We start from the raw sequence: 16,190 nt of genomic DNA, 5'->3' as shown, positions 1-16,190 counted from the left end.
ACAGGGAAACCACCTGTTCAAAGCTAAATGTTGACATAATTGAAAAGAAAAATGAGGAGAGTAGAAAAATGATCCAGCACAACTCTTCCTCAATTAGTGAAGTTCGAAAGGAGTTAGCAGACACCAAAGAGGTAGTGAGAAAGATTTTAAATAAAAGTGAAAATGGAACCACATCAATGTTTTTGCAAGAATTAGGGAGTGTTAAGAAAAAATTAGGAGAAAATAGAAGAAAAACAAGGGAGATGCATGCCAGACAGAGGTACTTCAAGAAATCTATTGGATGACTCACCAATCTTGATTCCTACGTCTGCACTTATTAGTCAGTTAGACACAGAAGCAGTTAGCCAATCAAAAATCAAAATTGAGCAAAAAGGACACAGCAATGCAACAGACATAGAGGAGGTATGTAAATTCTTGTGCCCAGAAAATGATGCATGTCCACCTTCAGGTGTAGTTATTGCCACAAACAGTTTTGATTTGGAAATAGAAGGTAAAAACAATGTGGAACAAAGCAACAAGTGTATAGTTAATGCCTTAAGTGAAATTAGAGAGTCTCTCAAGGAGAGTAGTAAAATCAATGCATGCTTACTTGAATTCATGGAAGTAAATGTACCTCATCAGAACAGTTTCCATAAGAATAATTCTACGTACTTTTCTCAAAATCAAGCAGAGGATGTAAAGCGACTTAAGGTTGCCAGTTCCGTGAAATCCAGTAGCAGCAACGACTCTTCAGATAGTCAAAAACAAGAGAAAATGGTGAAGAAATTAAAAAATAGAAAGAGAAACTTGCGATCAACAAGAAATGAAGACAATTTAAGGGAAGTACAAGTGATGGCATTCAGTAGTGATGAAAATGATGCAAGCGGAAACATAAAACAGGAATCCATGCAGGTTACATTGAATGTTCCAAGCTCCAATACCAGTTTGAAATCTAGTCCACAGAAGTCTGCTGTGTTACACATGAAACCAGAGCACCTACAAAAGTTACAAAAATTCAATGGCATAGTAACTGATCAAATTCCATCAGAATTCATAGAAAAGATAGAAGAAACTCTGGATTTGTATGAAATAGACAGATCTCAATACCTACGTTATGTACCAAAATTTCTCACTGAGAGCGCAAAGACATGGAATCAAACAATAAAGGACAAGCTGAATACGTATGACCAATTTAAGAAGATTTTTCTAGATCATTACCAAAATTCACGTTGGAAAAGTATCATGTTGGCCAAAATTCTGAATACCCCATTTCAGCGAACACAACATGGAAGAGTTTTAGATTTTTTCTGTAAGACTTACAAATTGCTGACTCTCGTGCAAACCAACAATGAGGAGGCTCAGATCATAGCACAGGTGTCTACTTTGTTACCATACAAAATAAGGGAACATATCACAATGAATAACATCAACACATTCGGTGAAGCAATACAAGCAGTCGAAAACTCAGAATCTTTGAAAAGCAATGTAGGATATGTGCCGATTTATAAACCAACAAAGAATAGTGTGGGTAAACAAACAAGTCAGGTCGTCTCTATGGTCAAAAGAGAGAATTTTCAAGTTGGCAAAAGGGCAGCAAAAAATTTGAACTCCATGCCAAGCACTAATACTAAAAATGATAGCTTTAACACCAATGAATTAATGTTTAAGTCACGCACAACTAAAGACGTACCCACTTCGGAAAACTAAAGCTCACCCATGTGGAAGTTGGAGGTGACATTGGTGAGGTAAAAAATCCTCCGACATCTATGGTGAAAGGTAGTAGCTTTTCAAATCAAAAAGGGCAATTCTGACGGAAGAGTACTAAAATCACCGAATCCAATGATACAAGGCAACCAACTCTTAGGTGATAGTTTAGTGCTAAGGATGGCACAAACTATTGTAGGATACAATATGACTTATACAGCGGAAGGTACAAGGCAAATTGGCTTATCAAAAAGTGGGCAAACCATACAGGACCTTCTGAAAAGGGTAAGCTCGCATACTGAGCTTGCCAGTTCGGTGATACTTCTAATTGGCACTAATGATATGCTTAAGGGCATCCCGTTAGAAGACATGAAAAGTTTATACCTGCAATTATTGGCAAAGTTGAAAAACCTAACAAAGAAAATTGTATTATTGACACTTCCACCTATTCCAAAAACGATGTCATCTCCATACTCAAGCTTCAGGGAGAAGTGGGAAGAATGGAATGCATTTATAATGTCATTGGAAGATGGCTCCGAGGTCAAAGTAATAAATGTGGCCCAGTATTCTTCAAGGAAGATGGTAAAACCACCAACAAGGCTCTCTTTGAAAGGCATATTGGTCCAATTCATAACCGTCGGGTAGACATGATCCACTGGAACAAGGAAGGTATGCTTAAAGTGATCGAACTACTAAATGGGCTAAATATTATTAATTTCACTCCAGTGAATAACACAATCCATAGAGTATGCATTACAACCGAAAGTATGGTGCATTCGAATCCAACGAACACATCGTTGCTAGATGATGACATTTGCAAATTTGAACAATTAAGTGTATGTAATGAACAGGAAAACTGAATGTTCACTCCTGTAGTATGGTAGGTGACGGGAGTGAAGAAAACATTCCTACCATCCTTCATGTAAATTTGAATTGTAAAGATGTAAATATTGATGATTATGAAGCCAGTGCAAGTAATGATCTAGTACCGTGAACTTGAAGTTTAATAAGAGTGCTTCGGTGCTCATTGAAAAAGGAATTAATGATAAAACATATAAATCTCTTTGTGACACGGGTGCCGAAACCAGCATAATGGCTGAAGCTGTATGGAAAGAAATATCTTCTTCTGCTTCTAGACCCAGATTACTACCTGCAAAAAACATAAAGTTGGTAGACTATTCAGGAATCAAGACGGAGAGAGTTTTAGGTATTACTCAAGTGTATATACATATAGCAAACCAATATTTCTATGTACAGTTCATGGTTGTGCGCAATCTGCAAGTACCGTTGATCTTAGGCTTGGACTTAATTTATGCTATTCAAGCCAAATTAGATTTGAAAAACAATAGCATGTTTTTTGAGTCTAGACTAGGTAAAAGATTCCAAAAACGACACACCTAAATCAGGCCTCTCCCAACACCTCCACTCCACTAACCACACCATCTCCTCCGTATCCATACTTCACCCAACCGGCTCTGTCATAGAAAACACCATCAAAGAAACCCATGCTATCATCCAGCAGAAACCAGCACTAAACCTGGACAATGGACAAGCACACCCAACTTGGCACCCTGTCCTCAGAAAGATCCCCGACCTGAAAAAGAAAAGATGCTATACACATACTCGACCCCCCTCCAGCCACGCGGGGAACAGGAACGGCACATTACCGAGCAACACGGCCCAGCCCCCCAACCCCCAACTGGCAACGCCACCGAACAAGAGGAAGCTGACGACGCAAACCAAGATGCGCGCGCCAGTGCTGCCGAACGGGAAAAATCGCAACCACCGCCGCCCGGGAACAAACAATGTACTGACGCGGTACCATCTCCGCTTCAAACGCCGTACCCTTTTGTGAATGAAGACAGTGGATCTTCGAAATTAATAGGATTGAACCATTAAATTGTGCAACACGGAATTACGAAATCTTTTAAATTTCACGTAAGTAGACTAGGTAAGTCCGTGTGCAAATTTTTACCATTGGTTGAATCAAATTATGCATTGAAAACTGCTGATCTGATCAAGTGCAAGTATGTTCAGTGAAATGTGAAGATAACATTCATCCATCTGATCAGCAAATACGAGAAAAAGTGGAAGCAGCAAATAATTTAACTTCACAACAAAAAAGCAAACTGCACAATTTGCTGATCAAGTATGGGAAGGTTTTTTCTTCCAAGCCTGGTCTTTGCAAGGGTTATCAACATAAAATAGAATTAACTACCAGCGAACCCATTGTCAGTAAGATCTATCCTATTCCACATGCGTACAGAAGAGAAGTTAGGGAACACATCCAGAAGTTATTGGACTGGGATATTATAGAACCCTCGACTTCGGAATACTTATCACCTCTTTTGGTGGTACCTAAGCCAAATGGTACCTTACGCATATGTGTTGATCAACGAAATATTAACAAACATGTAAAATTGAAACAAATCCATCCTTTAAAAATTGTGGAATTATTGTCAAAGTTTCATGGGTCAAGGTACCTCAGTTGCGTAGACATATCCAATGCCTTTTGGCAGACTGACTTGGATGAAAGTTGTCGAAAATTTACAGCCTTTTCTTTCGAAGGCATCTTATACCAGTTTAAACGTGTGGTTTTTGGTTACGTCAACGGGACGGCAATCTTTGTAGATGTTATGAATAAGGTGCTAAATGGTACTCAAGATTTCACCATTGTATATGTGGACGATGTGATCATAAAGTCACCTAGTTTTGAATCTCACCTTGAACATCTAGACACTGTATTAAAAAAGATATTGAACTCCGCAATGACTCTCAGACTACAAAAATGTTAATTCTGTCAACCAGAAATTACGTTCCTCGGTCACATCATTTCTCCTTTGGGGTATAAGAAAGATCCACGATATGTTGAGTCTATACTTAAATTACCCACACCACAAAACTTCAAACAAATCCAAAAAATTCTAGGGTCATACAATTGGGTCAAGAAGTACATAAAAAATGCTTTAATAGCTCAACCCTTATATGAACTGTTACGAGAAGGTTCCAAATGGAATTGGGATGATAACGTAGAACAAGCCTTCCAGAAAATCAAACGACTAATAGCCGAAGATGTAATGTTAACATACCCAGACTTTCAGGAGTCTTTTTACATACAGACTGATGCCTCGGCTGTAGGTGTAGCAGGATATTGTTTTCAGTTTATTGAAGGAAACTTTAGACCTTTGGGCTTCGTAAGCAGAATCTTGAAAGGTTTTGAGAGGTCATATACCTCAACTGAATTGGAAGTCTTAGCAATACTATTCACCATAGACAAATTCCAGTCCTTTTTGAAAGGTCGCAAATTTATCATCATATCAGATCACAAAAGCCTAACAAGGTTGGAGTCTGCACATGGCTGGAATGCACGTCTTACACGGTGGTTTATTCAGATCCAACAATATTGCTTTGAAGTGCGGTATTGCAAAGGAACTGAAAATCAACTTGCAGATATGCTCAGCCGAACATTCCAAGAATTCCCAACAGAAATCTACAAAGTGAACCAGTTCTCATTAAGTGAATCATTGCAACCTCTGGTTACATCATCACAGCTTATAGAAGCTCAGGATAGAGATGTGGAGCTGTCCGAAGTGAAACTACATGTGTTGGGCAAGAAACTTAGTCAGAGTAGACAGTCTAGAAACTGGCCAAGAACATATACTGTACATGAACACATCTTGTGTATAAGGGATTTTTCATAACCCTTCAAGGCTGAGAGTGTGCGTACCCTCACATCTAATTGGAAACATGTTAATTCACTTCCATGACAAATCAGGACACTTTGGAACCACCAAAACAATTAACCAAATATTTAGACATTTCTGGTGGAAAAATATGAAATCTGACGTAAAAGCGTACATCTCGGATTGTGAGATTTGCATCCGTAACAAACCGAATAGGCATCCTGTGAAATGTTTCATGTACATACATTCCAGTCTAAAACCAGGAAAATTGATCTTCATAGATCTCCAAGGTCCATTTCTTCCAGGTCCAAATAGAGAGAGATTCCTGTTGACCATTTAAGATTCTTTTACACGGTACTTAATGGCATATCCAATACACAATAGTGATACCAAGTCAATTTTGAAGAAACTAGTGAACATTTACATGCCACATCTAGGAATACCAGACGTCTTCATATGTGACAATGGACCACAGTTTAGATCAGCTCAGTTCAGAGAGACTTTAAATCAGTACCACATAAAACTATATTTCACTCCACCTTACCACCCAAGCTCAAATCTGGTGGAAAGGTACCATGCTGAACTAAATCGATTGATGCGAGTTTTATGTCAAGAAAATCATGCAAAGTGGCCACGCTATGTAAATGATGCATTGTCGTTGTTGAACAACTCTATCTCAGACCAGTTTGACTTCACGCCTTCGGAACTACGTCTGAACAGCACCACCCAAGTGGATTATGGAAAGGTGTTAGGCATTACTTAAACAACTTCAGAACTTCCCTGGGAAAATAAGTTGTTGATGGCTAGTTCAAAAAATAAGCAGAAGAGGAGCAAGAATTTAGCCAAGTTGAATGCACTTCACTCCAGCAGGCAAGTGGTAAACATAGGTGATCTTGTGTTCATGAAAAACCATCAGCAAAACACTCCTTGGCATACAAGCACAAAAAAGTACTGCAACTTATATGTAGACCCTTACTTTTGTATTGCCAAGAATAAAGAGTCCACCATAAGTGTTATAAATTGTCACACTGGGGAAACCATACACAATCAGTCCCTTGATCACATAAAGTTGTGGAGATGTTCGAAGCTAAAGAGAGAGTAGTATCTCTCAAAACTTAAAACTATAAATGAAGATATATATATCAACTACTAACTGCGTCCATAGGCAACAATACAGACAATCTTGGATCCGAAAACATACACACAAAATGTTTAGTATTGCCTTAATGTCAATAGTGTGCTTTGTGAAATTAACCAGATGTATATATTGTAATTCTTTCAAAAGTGATTTATAGTGAAACATGTTGTCTTATTCTTTCATAAGTGTTTCATAAAAAAATAATAATAATAAAAAAAAAGTTAAGTGCAAGGTAATATGTTAACAGAAAATGTTAAGTAACGTGCACTGCAACATTATTTTTCTTGTCCATGTTCAGCGTATTAAGGTGAGGAAACCAGAACAGTACAAACTTTTCCTAGTACTACCATAGTGCAGTGGTTGGATTGTTTAAATAATAGAATTAACCATATGCATGCAATGTAATGCCATTGAATCTTATGTATAGTAACTTAACTACTTTTGTTTTCTCATAAGTATACTATGAATTATGTTCTAATAATAAGTTGAGTGGTAGGTAGTACATTAAAATATTAGAGATGATAAGGGTGTGTGTATGTTCATGTATATCTCTATATGTGCATACATCTAGGTATGTTAGTGTAACGTAAACTGCTTTACTGGCAAAACCCTAAATCAAGTATTTAGAGAATTGAAAAGTATCAGTTTTTTAAATATCACTCTTGGTACAGTCAGCTGCAAAATAAATACATTTATTTTCTTTTATATTCTTCATGTCTCAAAATAACATTATTATTCATGGTGCTAGTCCAGCATTTGTATTCCGGTGTCTTTGCATTTATGTTTAATTCTTGAACTCCAAATAATAACAAATGAGTAAATATTTGTGTCAGTATGCAAGAACATGTATTTAAAATAGTAAACAAATAACCCACGGACACATATTCAATAAGATGCATTCATGTGATACAGTGTACTAAATATTTATTCACATGCTATTGCAAGGTGTTACATATTTTTTTTCAGAGATCTGAATTTATGTTTGTACAACAGCAAAGTAAGATATTATTTCTGCATGTTCATCTATTATTGTGAGACATGTATGCTCTTTTTTGAAGCAATCTATATGTTTTAGCCTTCCGTTGAATTATCTGCAGACAATGATTCGGTACTATAATATGTTATAAAAGTGTTTTCTTTAGAATTACATGTAATGTTGATTAGATTACAGAGAGTAAATATGGTGAAGTGCAATGTACTTTGTGATACATTTGCAGCCAGCTGTATACTTTTATGCTATTAATCGATTGCAAAGTTCTTGATAACATGACACTAGGAGAAAACTTACCTGAAATTGTATTGGCATTGAAAAAACAAACATTTGTAAAGATCAATCTCTGTTAAAAACAAATATTTCAAAGGCATTATAGTAATTAGGGTAATGTTTGACTTCTAGATAGAGAGTTATATTTTCACCATTCCATTACTTCGTTCAGTGTCTCAGTCACATGTAAGGTATTTAGTAGTCTGTCTCATGTGATTTACTGTACTTTGAATGTTCAATCTTGAAATTGAGTGGTCAATTAGGTCTAATATTTCACTCGTGGTTCATGCTTAATTAGTACAACATAGATACAAACATATAAATAAAAATTTGATTTTATAAAGTTGCTGTGGCAGTATTGTAGATACACGGCATTTGGCGTAACGATATTTATGGTATAAAATAATAATAAAAAGAAATGGTATTTCTTATTTAGATGGTAATTTGTCTGGTTCATTGAAATAATCACTTTAATCAATGCAATCCCATTTTAGCTTAAGTATACTGACTTCGTTTAATTTTTCTAATTATTCAGACATAATTTGGTAATATTTTGTAACTTGATATATACGTAGACGCGTAAACTCTGTAGAGTGGTATCTTAAATGTGATGAAAATGTATATGTGATACCCTTAGACTTCTCAAGGTAATGTTATAAAATCACATAATATTTATTTTCCAGTATAATGTAAGTTAAACCGAGCTCGTCGGATCTATATTTCCTTAAATGTTTTGTTCTTTGTGAATAGTTAAGATATGCAACCTTAATTTGGAATATTCAATATTGGTATATAATGAGCATAAATACTGATGGTATGTGAATTGTCAGAATAACTGGTTAACAAATTCTGTGCTTTCACTCATAGTTAATACTCAGTTAGCATAATATATGCAAGCGTAAATAACCAAAATTTTAAAATTTGCAAGATTAATAAGGTGGTATTGCGCCAATATGGAATTCCACACAATACATACATGTAAAATAATATGCCCAGTGTTTATTTAGTTACTGCTCAAGGTAAAATTTTTATGCTCCTTCAATATCCTTATTTTGTCCATGTTCAGGTATAATTGGCATTTGAATGACATGTGGTGTACACACACAGTCGGTTGCAAATATACTGCATACATAATATTCATTCCTTAAACTCATTTATTCATGTTGACAATGTAAAGTCAGCAAAAATAAACATATTTATATATATATATATATATATATATGCGCATCTTGCTCACAAATGAAGAGTTTGTACTATTTCTTGTATTTCATTAAGATTGGAAGTAGGAAAGTGTTTCCTGCTGAATTTCTTTAAAATTTCTTGTAGAACTTACTACTATTTTGTAACATGATTGGATTGTTGCATGTTGTCATTGCGAATTAGTCATTCACTCAGGCAGGCACGTATCCAGAGGGGGGGCTTAGGGGGCTCGAGCCCCCCCCGAAAGTTTTAGTTTTACACTAGATAAAATGAGTTTTTTTTTTGTTTCTTGTGGTGTGAAATAAAATAATGTGACAATAATTTAAGGAAAGAAATAATTATCGAGGCAAGACGGACCATGTTTTATACCCCTGTTATTATTAATAGCACGTTGCCAAGGTGGGGATGAGGTGGCTCGAGGCCCCCCCCCCCCCTCAGGAAATTTTTAAATTTACACAAGATAAAATTAGATTTTTGGCGTCTTGAATAATGTGAAGATAATAAATTTATAAATCTGAGAGAAATAATTATCGAGACAAGACGGAGAGTGTTCTATAACCCTATTATTGTCAATAGCACGTATCCAAGGTGGGAATCAGGAGGCTTGAGCCCCGCTTCAGGATTTTTTTTCTGTTTACACTAGATAAAATTAGGATTTTGGCTTCTTGAATAATGTCATGATAATTTGGGAGAAATAATTATCGAGACAAGATGGAAAATGTTCTATAACCCTGTTATTGTTAATAGCACGTATCCAAGGTGGGGTTGATGTGGCTCGAGCCCTCCCCCCCAGGATTTTTTTTATTTTACACTAGATAAAATTAGGTTTTTGGCTTTTTGAATAATTTGACGATGATTTAAGGAGATAGACAAGTATCGAGGCAAGACTGAGAATGTTCTATAACCCTGTTGTTGGTAATATTGCACATACACTTTTCTTACGCTTTCGGTGTTGACTCAGCGCACTTGAGGACTATGTAGAGACTTGTCAGCATTTGGAAGCTGCACAACAAAGGTAGAGCCACACGTAGGGCGATTCGTTGTAATTTCTAATCTCTGGAAGGCGAGAGAGGGTACGTTCTTGAATGAGAGAAGGAGTCAATTACTGGCGATATTAACGAATCGTTTTATCTGCGGAACGTTCTACAATATAATGAGGATATAAATACGCCGATTCAATTTTTCGATTGATCTGTAGAAAGAATCGGTTAATGAGATTTCAGAGGTAAGAGTGACAATTCATAGAGTCGATTGGTGATCAGATCAGTCAGCGTCCTCTGGTTGCTTTATAAGATATAGTGATTCGAAAATGAAGACATTGACGACAGCAGAACTTCCGGGGCCTCAGAGTAGTGCTAGCTCGGTTCGAGGGCCGAAGAAATCAAGGCCTCTCTCTCTCTCTCTCTCTCTCTCTCTCTCTCTCTTTAAAGTGAATATTTCATCAGTACCGGATATTAAAACAGAAATAAACTGCATAGATCAACTGAAAATCAAAGTTTTGAGTGATGATTTAGTTTTGCCAGAACTAAATGTCGTATATGCATTCTGAGAATTTCATGATATAAAAAATACTTTTTTATGAATGTCGATAAGAGAAAGCAAGAAGATGTTGCATATGTAGACATGTTAGGCGGAAATTGCAGGCTCTACCAGGACCCACATCAGGGCTCTACCAACTGAGCCACCTAGTCATCCTTGACTTCAACCGATTTTTCGTTAAAATGTCTACATAGTACATGTCCTGTGTACATCAAATCGTAAGGTGTTGCCTGTATAGTGAACAAGCACAGAAAATATAGGAGAGAGAAGAAAACTGAGGAGCATTATCACCGGTTGAGGATAATTTTTTTCTGTGGTCAACAAGAGCTACTACTTCAAGGTGACAATGACAGTGGCCTAATAAGGGAGATTTCACACCGTGTCGCCTGAAGATTAGGTTTGTGCGGCCTTTTGTGTCGCTACGGTGTGAAACGTTGCTGTTGATTGGCCCATTCCAATCGACATGTATCGCGTGTCCCTTCGGTCTGAAACCTTCCTAAGTCTTGAAAATCCAAGTCACAAGGATGGAAAATTAGGGCCTTGTTAAGGTTAGGTGTGAAGGCAGGCAGACGACAGCACCCTAAAGGATCATATTCAAACCTGCAGGAAGAACACATCTTACTTCAATCTCCAATACGATGATAAAAACTTCTGGTGAGTTCATTTTAAAAAAATGTGTCCGAGATAAAGAGAGGCGTGCCCAGGATTTTCAGAAGGGAGAGGGGTTATGCATACTATTTTTGGTAGTCAGTCCTGATTTTGCCATTTTTTCCGTCTTTGACGTTCCTTTTTTTTTTTTAAAAAAAAAAGGAATACTGGGTCAAATGGGGTTATTACCTCACCAACCCTCCTTTGGGCACGTCACTGGAGATAAATGAGTAAGCATTTGATCATACTGGGAGACGAAACATTAGATGTGTTGGGAACGGAAGGGTTTTCATTATGCATTAATTGTTTCCTGATCCACCTGTATTCGAGAAAACTTCCTTTGTTTCGTGCCGATATATAACAAGACAGCGAAAGCTGTGACAGGCATTTTTGAACACTTGTGAGTACAAAAACCTGAATAGGAATAATTTGGTTGGGTTTCGGCTTTTATAAGAGCTGAAAAAATGGGAGGACAAGACACGTTAGTGGTGTTCAGGCTCGAATCAGAGAGAAATATTCGAGAGCTGTCTGCGTCCAGTTCGCAACCCACAATTTGAATCTCGTGTTGTCGAGTGGATTGTCCATCCCGTGCATGTGTAACAGCTTCGTAAAAACACTCAAAGATACCATAGATGTGTTTATACCTGATGAGAAGAAATGGACAAACACACATACTGAGATGGTTCCGGCACACATTATTAATGCATGGAAACAGAGGAGTCGAGTGGTAAAAAATGTTCCGATTTCACGTTCTGATTAAAATGATAGCCTTACAGTGGCAACGATTTAAGGGATAATTGCTCCCCATTTTTTATTTTTTTGCCTCAACATTATGATCTCTTAATGTTAGCCTTGGCTACCAAGAGAAAGTAAACTTTTCTTACAACGCCCTCTGCACCCCCCCCCCCTGTTTTGGAACTCAATTGCCACCTCTGGTCTTAAACACACAATTGTGAGGTTCTTACTATACCCCTTAGAAAATAGTGTTGAGCCCCCCCCGAAAGGAATTCCTGGATACGTGCCTGCACTCAGGTATTATACCATATTTACTATTCTTGATTTTATAGCATTATGCTATTAAGCTAATATATTTAAAAAAATATGAGTTCATTTCATAATTTCACACCAGAATCTTTATCACTTGATTTCTATTATGTACAAATATCATTTTGCCTTTGTATGTTTAAATATAAAAATAGTAAAACTAAAAAATTGTTGTGAAATAAATTTATTTAGGTAACGTTTGAAAACAAAACAGAAAGGCACAGGATATTCAAAAAAAAATTGTAATTATATTATTTCTACAAGAAAAAAATCATACTTATGTACATTCTAAAAGTTCATGTAAAATCTCTTGGTTGAGTTGTGCAGTGGATGGTTTGGAATATTCAGGGTCTGTAGTTCGAACCCATGTTGAGCGCCATATATCAATATCATCATGATATTGATATGAAAGCCGTTTGGCATTAAAAATTTAGCTTTCTTATTACTTGTATAAAAGGAAATTACATTCACTTTTCTTTATGACAATTAGAAATTAAACTTTGTTATCTTCCTACATGTGGTTTATCTTCTTAATTTCAAATAAAATTCTAAATTCTGTAAAAAAGATCAAGATATTAACTCATTTCCGCCACAGTAAAACATTCAGAAACAATAAAGAAAAATGTTATAAAAATACTCATAAGTCCAGAGCCATCTATTGTTCACCATCGCAATCCATATCCCAACATAGTAGCGATTTTTTTTAAAGCTATTTTATTTCAAATTATTCAATAATAAGTTATCATCAATCAAAATTGTAAAAAAACTATTCAAATTTGTTAATATAAAACTTGGTAGAAATTATGCCAACTTGTATTCGATTCTGGAAAGAAAAAATATATCAATAAAGAATGAGGTAAAAAATTATCATGAGCACTACAAAAAGAAAGATGGTTGAAGCTGAAATCAAAAAATTGTAAGTATCTTATTTCTTGATCCCAGGTTGTGTTTTACCGAAGCAAAGTGACGTGTATTATTTATGTATTACGCCTAAAGTGCTTAAAAACGTCATATAACAATACTTATATTATAATTGTAATTATTATTACTAGCTATATTCATTATGGTGTTTCGTAATTGTCCTTTATTCAGAGTAGACGTTTACTGCCATATGATTCGCTTTAATAAAGGCATTATTTATTTTTTTATTCGTGGGAACTGCCGCAAGTTGCGTTGTTTCTAGTGGCCTATTTCAGTATTGAAAGACATTTATAATTTTTTAATTAATCGTCCTTCTTGAGAAACTACTGATATATAATTATTTAAGTTATAAGATAATAATATAAATGACGAAAAAAAATCGAAGAATTTAATTTTCTTTCAAAATAAACATGACGTTGGAAGAAATTAATCTTATTAAGTATTAGAAACAATGAAAGTCACTTAATGAAGTTCAATTCTCCTGTAGAGAATTCTGCTGTAGGAGAACACATTGCCCACCTTCGGTACGTCCAGGACTTGACATTTCTTCTCAATAGCAAGGACAGCCAAATGAGGCAGGTGGCATCCGGCATCCTGTTTCGAGCAAAGCATTTCAAAGGTTTCAAACACGAAAAGGTCCCTTCACATTCAGCATTGGAGAGAATACAACTGGAGTCTGAGTCTTGTGAATTGCCAATTTATACTTTCCTAGGATTTTAAAGAAATCTTAGTCCATTAAGTGGAGTACTTTCGTTCCACCTTCGTAACGCTGAAGAGTTTTTTTGGCAAAAATCTTCGTTTCATCTTTCAGGGAAATGTTATCACAGGAATAAAAACTGAAAAAGGTTACAGTTATCTCATAATTCAGAAAATATTCTGACCCTGGTGCACCTCTCACTCCACCACTCCAACGTACGTTTGTACTACACAATTACATGCACCTATGAAATTCTTAGGAATATGTTCTTCGATTTTGATATGTACGAGAAAGGGCGAACTTGCTTCTACTGATTGAATAATATAAAGGCATTATTTTACCTGCTCGCGATTCAAATATCTTTCTTGTTCCTATCGCGCAATTTATTTTGTTTCATCTGACATCAGTGCGAATACTTTCCCCTCTTCCACTTCCTGGCTTATTTTGCTGAGAATAAGTGTGGATATTACGCTCGGATCTTGAACGATAGTCACAAACACATACACATGCAATATATGTATATACTAAAACAAATTAATATTTGTTAGTCAAGTTGATATTATTAGCACGAAAAATGATATCATGCAGAATACACCACTTAGAAATAGTTAAAATCGTCATACTCTTAGAAATGAACTCTCTTGTTATTCAATATTTCATTAACTGCAGTTGGAGGAGCGGACGGGGGTGGTGCCCGCCTTCCCTACCCCTCTCTGGCGTCGTCACTTACACACACGCATGATGTACGTATAATATTTATGTGAGAATACTTCCTTCAAGAGATATTATGTAAAATGTGTGAAATAAAGCCTTATAAAAGCATATATTTGAAAGCTTTCTCCCAGTTGAGAAAAACAACGCAACACTATCGGGACTGCTCTTCCAATAATGGAACAAACAGCCAATGCGCCATTGTAAACAATATGGTGTAAAATTGTGAATAATTATTTGATTTAGTGGTAGATGAATAGAACTAAGGCAATAAAAACGTATTTTACGCAGATATAAGAAGGTTAATCTCATTTTCTAGTGACGTACTGTACATACTAAAAAAATTGTGAGCACGAGATTCACACAAGAAATCCATGTGTATGATTAAGCTAGTTTTGCGAGGTAAGATAGGTCAATGCGTAGGCAAATATTACAAAATAGTTGAATATTTGTCGAAGATCGGGGAGGCTCGTATGCAGTTTAAGTTGTATTGTGTAGGGCTAACTCGTAGGAGCTTGAACAGAGATATTTCTCAACTAACAGTAGATTCTCTAACTTATTTTAAAACTTGTTAGGACTGGGGAGGTAGGATATGGAGAGGGAGTTCATTCCACGTTTTTACAGCTAAAATGTAATGGACGATTTTAAAATTTCCAGTGAGTGTTTGAAAAGTTCATGTTTCGCTGTTCCTCATGTATTGTGGTTGTGTATATATCATCTGGTTTTACGTTTCTCGAATGAGTTTTCGGGGATTTTCTTATGCAAAATATTCTCTATAAAGCAACAAAAATGAAGTCTGCTACGTCTGTTTCTGTTTAGTATTTTGTTCTCGTTCAAGGATGGAAGAATATGATAGAAATTTTTAATGTTATATACATAGCGTAAACACGAATTTTGATTTTGTTTTATTTTGACTTTATTTCGAACAGACAAATTTGCACCATAAAGTATATTACAGTAATCTAGAAGATGGAGAATCAGTGTTTGCATAAGTTTCAATTTAATATCTATTTTTAGGTATTCATTAAATTTATAGAGGGATCTTATTGCTGCGTAGGCTACTATATTAGTTTGCTCTTGGACTTGAATGTTGGACCTGATCATTCTGATCTGAGTTCAAGGAAAATTAATTAAAAATATTATTTCTACAAAACTAAATAAAATAGTATTAAGCAAAATAATTACTTACGCAAATTAAACCATCACCACTACATACATCCAAATCAAATCATTGGTTAAACCCTTCCGTCACGCCAGGTGTTGGTTAGACTAGGAGCTAACCGTGTGCCAGCTGGAAGTGTAGTTTATTGCTTGTGAACACATTAGACTGATATTGGTAGAGTGTGTGACGTAATACCACCACTGCGTCACCTATTGGCCTTTATATAAACTAAACTTTATTTCGTGCTTTCAGCTAGAGAGGTCAAAATTCTTCACATGGATAAGAGCTAAAACCGTTTACTCAACGCCGAGACAAGATAAGAAATAAAACGTATATCAAATGAAATCGTTGTGTTCAGCTGCTCTAGAAAGAGTCATTCACAGACAAACAAATACAAAAACAATATCCAACGACTGGCTCGAAAAGCACAGTAAGCATGTCATATCTTCCAGGGCTATCGGGAAACAATAAGTAGAATTGGGTACTAATCTACATCCAGA

The 16,190-nt window shown here is 35.9% G+C and overlaps 1 protein-coding gene across 1 annotated transcript in view; it reads right to left on the bottom strand.

Annotated features, from left to right (window-relative positions):
• Positions 1–15,847, bottom strand: part of LOC145979544 (clavesin-2-like) — a 116,575-nt gene extending 100,728 nt beyond the window's left edge. Inside the window, exon 1 of the mRNA XM_083112514.1 lies at positions 15,718–15,847. The gene's annotated coding sequence lies outside the window, so the exon portion shown is untranslated. The remainder of the gene's footprint in view (positions 1–15,717) is intronic.
• Between the last annotated feature and the right edge of the window lie 343 nt (positions 15,848–16,190).

This window comes from Lepisma saccharinum, chromosome 26 (genome assembly GCF_977018435.1).
Source record: "Lepisma saccharinum chromosome 26, izLepSacc3.1, whole genome shotgun sequence".
Classification (NCBI taxonomy): Eukaryota; Metazoa; Arthropoda; class Insecta; order Zygentoma; family Lepismatidae; genus Lepisma; species Lepisma saccharinum.
The sequence above is the reverse complement of the archived record's forward strand: the minus strand, read 5'-3'. Positions and strand labels throughout refer to the sequence as shown.